We start from the raw sequence: 7,167 nt of genomic DNA, 5'->3' as shown, positions 1-7,167 counted from the left end.
TTTAGTTTCCTGCAATTCTTAGAGGTTCATCTTCCAGGATCATTTTCAATACACTTGTAAAAGGGGACACGAGAAGCATTTTCAAGGGTGACATAGCACACCAAAAACAGGATAGGCATTATGCAAACAAATTATCCATTTCCATAGCCAAAAACCCCATGCAAAGGTCAAAGGATGTAAATTTAGCTTTTATGTCTTGTCTTGGAATGTTTCTGGTTTTCCTTTTAATGTGAATTTGCTTCCAGATGTAAATGTGGACATTGTTCTGCCCGATCACTGGTTTCCATACAATCTGGGGCGGCCTCTTGTATTCCTGCTCCTCCAGAAGGAGATCCAGATTTATTATAGGCTTTTTAGAAAAGACAGCAATTATGCTCTGTGTGCCTCTGTGTGTATGCACTGGCGCTTTTTAGAGACTTGGAATACTATTTATTGCAAAGGAGGAGAGGGAACAGGAAGCATTTTGCATGCATTCTAAAAATAATGCTGTAGCTTACATTCCTTTGAAATTATTTGGAGGACAAACTTGATGCAGTTTATAACTGGTTTTGTCTTAGTATTTCCCTTGTGGAAAATAGGCTTGTTAGATTTTTAATAAGCTCATTGTTAATAATCCATAAACATCTCTTATATCGATCCACAATCCCTCAGTTCCTCCCAGATTGACATCTTGTTATCTACTTTTAGTTACTTCTCCTACTCTGCATACTCTTATCTCAGTAGTCCTTCTCACATGATAGAGCCACATTTAGTGTATGCATGGTCCTTTCCCACATCCCACATATTCAGTATAAAGTCTGGACAGAACCTGTATGAGTACAACTGGATAGACAATCAAGGATCTTCAAGATATTTGTCAAAAGCCACTGCTTTCAACACAGCGCCACAAAACATCAAAGGAATCACCTGGGATAAATCTCAGGTGATTCTTTGGACATGCATACACACACACACACGTACACAAACATATAAAACTGCCCTCTTTCTGGGAGAGATTTATTAATATCCTGAGTGAGATAAGAATGTTTGTAAACCTTGAAGGTTTCACTCCTGAAATTCCATGGGCTCTCTCCAACCAAGTTATACTCAGAGAAAGGTAAAGGGACCCCTGCCCATTAGGTCCAGCTGCGGACTCTGGGGTTGCGGCGCTCATCTCTCTTTATTGGCTGAGGGAGCTGGCATACAGCTTCCGGGTCATGTGGCCAGCATGACAAAGCTGCTTCTGGTGAACCAGAGCAGCGCACGGAAATGCCGTTTCCCTTTCCACAGGAGCAGTACCTATTTATCTACTTGCACTTTGACGTGCTTTTGAACTGCTAGGTTGGCAGGAGCTGGGACCGAGCAACGGGAGCTCACCCCGTCACAGGGATTCGAACTGCCAACCTTCTGATCGGCAAGTCCTAGGCTCTGTGGTTTAACCCACAGCGCCACCTGCGACCCTATACTCAGAGTAGACCTACTGAAATGTATGTACCTAAATTAGCCATGTCCATGCATTTCACTGGGTCAACTTTGAATCTGAAGGGGTTGGATACAACCCCATGTTCTCAATACTTGTGCAGAAACAACAATAACCTCTGGTGCCTGCTGCTGTCGCAGCAGCAGTAGCAGCTGGGTAGACCTACAAGCCTCCTCTTGTCACATACCCCTCCCTCCAGCAGCCATTTCAATTCAAGTGATTCTCTGTTTCAGACAAGAACATGTATTCTAGCCACAAAAACTGTTCTAGTAGGCAAATAACGTCTTCTTAAGCCACGGCACATGTGAAAGTTACAGTTATCAGGTGAGGAGGATAGCACAGCAGGCTGCTATAGAATACCTGAGATGAAAACCAAGAGACTCAACATGACATCCACCCATTAGTAAAGACATCAGGAGAACTCCACAAGTTGCATTGTTTTGTAATAAGATTTGGAATAGATAGCCATTGTAAGTTTATGACTGCATGAAAACTTGACCTGATAAGAACATAAGAGCCCAAGGGCCCATCTAGCATCCTTTTCTCACAGTGGCCAACCAGGTGCCTATGGAAGCCTGCAGGCTGAATCTGAGTGCGACATCATCCTGTCTACCTGATATTCCCAGCAACCAGCATTCAGAAGCATACTGAGTGGCAGTGGAGCTAGAACGTAGCCATTGTGGCTGGTAGTCATTGATAGCCTAATATCATCCATGAATTTGTCTAACCCTCTTTTAAAACCATCCAATCTGGTGGCCATCAAAACATCATGTGGGAGTAAGTTCCATAGTTCAACTATGATATGGACATGAGAAACCTTTCCTATTTGCTCAGGCTCTTTGAAAATGTAGATATTTTATCCTGCTCTTAGTTTGCTGGCTGTTTATTTTGCCTTGTTATATTTTGTTATGTTTCTTTCTTCTGAGAGTTGTATACTGCCCTAGGATCTTTTGTTGAAGGTGCTTCAGAGGTATTCTAAACAGAAATTAGAAAAACTGATGAGTACAGTTTTATGCCTCAGTTTAATCTTTGAGCTGAATGCATTTGCAAAGATATATTTTAAATTAAAATGGAATTTTGTCCCTGAAAATGTTGAGAGTATAACTTGTGTATTTCCCCCCCAACCCTTCATGCAAAGTATTTATTTCTAACCTCGAAATACTGAACTCAACTGATTGAGGGCCAATTCACTTAATCTGTTATGATGACCTTCGAAACATCAACGCCTACCCATGCTGTGCTTTCTGAGTTAATGGAGGATTATCTTGACTGTCTGAAACTCATATTGCTTCCCTGTCATTGTTTCCCAGCACTATTCTACTTTTCCCGCTTTCGCTTTTAGAACGCTTATGTATTCCGTACTGAGAACAAGGTCAGACAACAGGCCGTAACATTCATCCTTCAACATCAAGTGAAATAAGCAATTTAAATGGTGACAACGATAAGTGTTTTGTTATGAATTGTACCACAAAGGAAAATTTATAATGGGTGCTACAAAACTGCTTTGCTTAGGCTCCTATTTGTCATAGAAAATAGGGAGCAGGAATTACGGATTTTCTGTAATTGGCTTAGAGGAAAACCATTTGCATGAAAACTCAGCAGTCTGTCTCTTGAGTTCAGTTGGGTTTGCTCCCAAGTAAGTATGTATAGCAGTGGTTTTCAACCAGTGTGTGTGGCACCCTGGGGTGCCTTGAATGATGGTCAGGGGTGCTGCGGGCAACGCTGGCCTCTGTCCCTCTTTCCTTTCCTCCCTCCTCTGATGCCCCTCTCTTGTCTCTGCCTCCCGAAGGCTTGCGTAGCTGTTTATTGCAGCAGTCCCGGCTATAAGCTCTGCAGGTGAATGGGGCCTCTGAAAGGCAGGGCAGCTCAGAGACCAGGGACATCAGCAGCTGCTGCCCAGAGGACTCCCAAGGGGAGGGGAGGGGAGAGGAGGCTGAGGGAACCCTCCACAAAGGAGGGTGTTTGAAAAAGGGTGAGAGGCTGCCAGCTCTGCAGGCAAAGGGTGACATAACTGGGTTCCTGAGCCCCACAGGGGTGACACAGAAAGAATGTAGTTGGTCAAGGGAGCTGTGGACTCAAAAAAGGTCCCAAACTTCTCATGTATAAGATTGCTTTTGAGAAGAAAGTGGTCTATGGCTACAGTCCTATATACTCTTACCTAGGAGTTAGTTCCATGGATCTCAGGAGAATTTATTTATGAGAAGACGTGTAGAATTTCATTGTAGCAGTGAGCATAGCAGGGGACTGGTTGTTCTTGATTAAAATAGAATGAAATATATGGCCTGCAGCCATTTTTTTCCCCAACCCTCAGGGTCCCCTTCCACCCATCAGCCATTCAGTGAGAGGGAAAGGGGTCTTAGTATCATGGAAAGCATGCAATGGCAGCTATGTGCTCTGCAAAAATGAATAAATAAATATTTTTAAAAATAATAATAATATTAAGCAATGTGGAAAATGTCTCAGCAGAGAAGTAGATATGTGTTTCTTGAAAAAAATTCAAAAAGTGTCCATACATTTTGCTGGCAGTTCAGTTGTATAGTGGTACCTCAGGTTACAAACACCTTGGGTTACAGACTCCGCTAACCCGGAAGTAGTACCTCAGGTTAAGAACTTTGCCCCAGGATGAGAACGGAAATTGTGCGGCGATGGCGCGGTGGCAGCGGGAGGCCCTATTAGCTGAAGTGGTACCTCAGGTTAAGAATGGTTTCAGGTTAAGAACGGACCTCCGGAACGAATTAAATTCATAACCAGAGGTACCACTGTACATGCTTCAAGGATTACTGAGGGTTTGAGCAGTCAGAAAAGATAAAGGTGTTGAAGAGCTTTTTAAAAACTGAGTTTATAAATAATAATAAACAGTATATAGAGAAAATTGAAGACAAGGTTGTAGCTTTAGCTTGTACACACAGTACACACAGGTACACACACAACTTTGAAAGGCTCACTAAATCACATAGCTCTTTTGTTTGCTCCTAAGAACATACCCGGGTGCCAGAATGATCCTATGTTTGCCTTCATTGACAGAGGAAACTCAGAGAAAAGCTAGCTAGGAGTATGTGCTGATCTATGTCTGCTCCAATGGATTTAATGAAAATCGAAGATGGAAAAGAAAATCAGAGTTACTGTGTGTGTGTGATTGTGTGTCAGTTTGTCACGGGTGCTCATTACAGTACTGTGACCCCCAAACAACTTTCTACTGGTGTAATGTGGCACTCAGCCTGAAAAAGGTTCTTTGCCTCTGCTTCAAATATTTAAGGTATGTTCTTGTGTAACTTTGATCACACAAAGGGCCTAAGCAAGATTAGAGCCATGGTCCTTCAAGGCCAGATACCACAATCGATTGATCAGCCTTAGAGGTCTAATGTCACTCCTCTCTCTTAGTTAGTTACATGCTGCCTCTAGATCCCAGTGGGATCTCACTGCCTGAGACAGTCGCCTCAGGCTGCCTCATGGTAAGGCCAGGCCTGGCTTCACCTGCCTTTCCAATCCTGCATCATCACCCCTTATACATTCTTTTCCATGGTGTTGATCTGACTCCCCAAACAAATCCATTTCAGTAGCCACAAACAGCCTTGATATGAAAACAGCTAAACCCACTGGGGCCAGCCTTTGCCTCCTTGGAGACACTCCTGTCATAAACATCCTGTGAATATTGGGAACAATTGGATAGGTGCTTTCTGTTTCCAGATGACTGCCTGACTCAACAATAGATATAGCTAAAAATCTCACACAGCCCCTTGAGGACGCTTTGGATAAATGAGGCTATATTCATGTTTTGAGTGCAGCTTGAGAATGGTCCAACGGCTTCTGGTGCAATGCCATTGCTGAAGCTAAACTGCTATAGTCAGTGCCTGTGTGACAGAACTTTTTGGAATCATGTGCACTCTGTCAGGGCTCTGTTTTTTGTACTCCACAAAAGTTTATGCCATTATACATGTGTTAGTCATTAGGATACCACAAGACTTTTTTTGTGCTACCTAATTTCATGAGTTCCTTTTTGGTGGAAGAAGGCGGGAATCTTTTAAGAACTGCACCAGGTCCCCATATCTCCTTGCCCCTCTGTGTTAGAAGAACAGAGTGCTTGCAGCAGATAAGGAATCAACTGGAACTCGTTTCAAACAATGGTTCCTTCATATAGGCTTGTATCTTCACCTTGCAAAAGCTCTTCCTCTCCCCACTGCAAGCTACATTTGCAGCCTGGAGAAGATTCTCTCTCCCTTTTCACCTCGCTCAGATGTCTGGATTTTCATTTCAGAAAAATCAGTTCAGTGATTTACATGTGCCTGCAGTGATGCACCCCCTCAAGGCTTGCTCTCTGTTTTCTTTAGCATTCCAATAAGTGTCTGTCTGTGTGTGTTTTGCAGAAGTGGAACTAATCACTGATTCTCACTGTGAAGTCATTAAGGCTTTGAAAGCTGAGACGGGAGGTCTCATTAATTTTCTAGGATTCAACACCGGATAGCTCTATGTCATTGTAAGAGGACATCCTGGAGTGAAAAGGAATTCCAAGTCTGTAGTTTTGTTGCTGCAGTGTGGGCAGTTCACGTAACATGCCCATGATGCTGTTTATTAAAAAGATTTTCATTTCAGTAACCCACTTGGCACAGATACCATTTGGCACAGATATCGCACAGCAGTTCTATTGTTTGGGTGCTGATCAGAGCAAAAGACTACAAGGAAGCAAGATACAAGATGTGTGCTTGTTGAGGGGGTTTGCAAAGATCCAGTGCTCTTGCTCAGAAACAACTAAGTAACTTCTTATTTCTTGGAGTCTTCTTTACTCTCCAGGCTAGTCTAGAGATTAGAATAATCGGACAACCTAGCTTCACAGCATGCACATCACATGTAAAGACAATAATCATCCAAATGTTAGAAGGTAGTTAAGAAATTATCTTAAAGGCAAAGGAAGCCGCCTTCTATTGAAAAAGACTAATGGTCCATCCAGCTCAGTATCTATAGAATCATAGAATTGTATAGTTAGAAGGGACCCCTGAGGAATCGCAACTAGATCATATATGACTGATGGCCACCCAACCTCTCCTTAGGAACATCCAAGGAACGAGAGTCTACCACCTCTCATGGGAGTCTGTTCCACTGTCAGAAAGTTCTTCCTGGTGTTTAGAGAATCTCCTTTCTGGATAAGGCCTTTCCTTTTCCGGAATGTATGTGAACTATCAGTCTATACAGCAATGTGTCTGAAATTAGAACCCTGACACTAGTGATTCTTCTGGACCTCTTAGCAGCTTTACATTCTGTGAACATTGTTGATATTCTGGAGCACTTCACCAGAATGGCCTGGGGTGTGTGTGCTACATTTAAGCATATCTAGTTGTTCTGGAAGGCTGCCCCACCCCAGTGTCCTACGAGGTCCCACAATGATCCATCTTGTCTTCCAGATGGGCTGCTGCTCAATTTTGAAAAACATGCTTTTGTGTTGTAATGCTACTTATCGGTTGAGTTTTTCCATGAAAACGTATTGATTTATATGTTTAACAAGTCATTTTTAATCATCTGTGCTTGGTTTTCTTGCAATCCCATTGGGATAGAAATGGCAGGTTATTAAGTTCTATAATTTGCAATGGCCTGTGGTTACAAGCAATAAATATTTATTGGGGGGAGGGGAATTAAGTCCTCTAAAACCAACAGATAAATTACATTTAGAAATGATCTGAAACACGCTTTGTTTGCTTTTCCTTACAGATTAAACT

General features: G+C 42.6%; 1 protein-coding gene across 1 annotated transcript in view; it reads right to left on the bottom strand.

Annotated features, from left to right (window-relative positions):
* GPR149 (G protein-coupled receptor 149) overlaps positions 1-7,167 on the bottom strand; it is a 39,231-nt gene that overhangs the window by 9,757 nt on the left and 22,307 nt on the right. The gene's annotated exons all lie outside the window — the stretch shown is intronic.

Source organism: Podarcis filfolensis (assembly GCF_964270895.1).
Source record: "Podarcis filfolensis genome assembly, chromosome: 5".
Taxonomy (NCBI): Eukaryota; Metazoa; Chordata; class Lepidosauria; order Squamata; family Lacertidae; genus Podarcis; species Podarcis filfolensis.
Note: the sequence above shows the minus strand (reverse complement) of the source record. Positions and strands in the feature narration are given on the sequence as shown.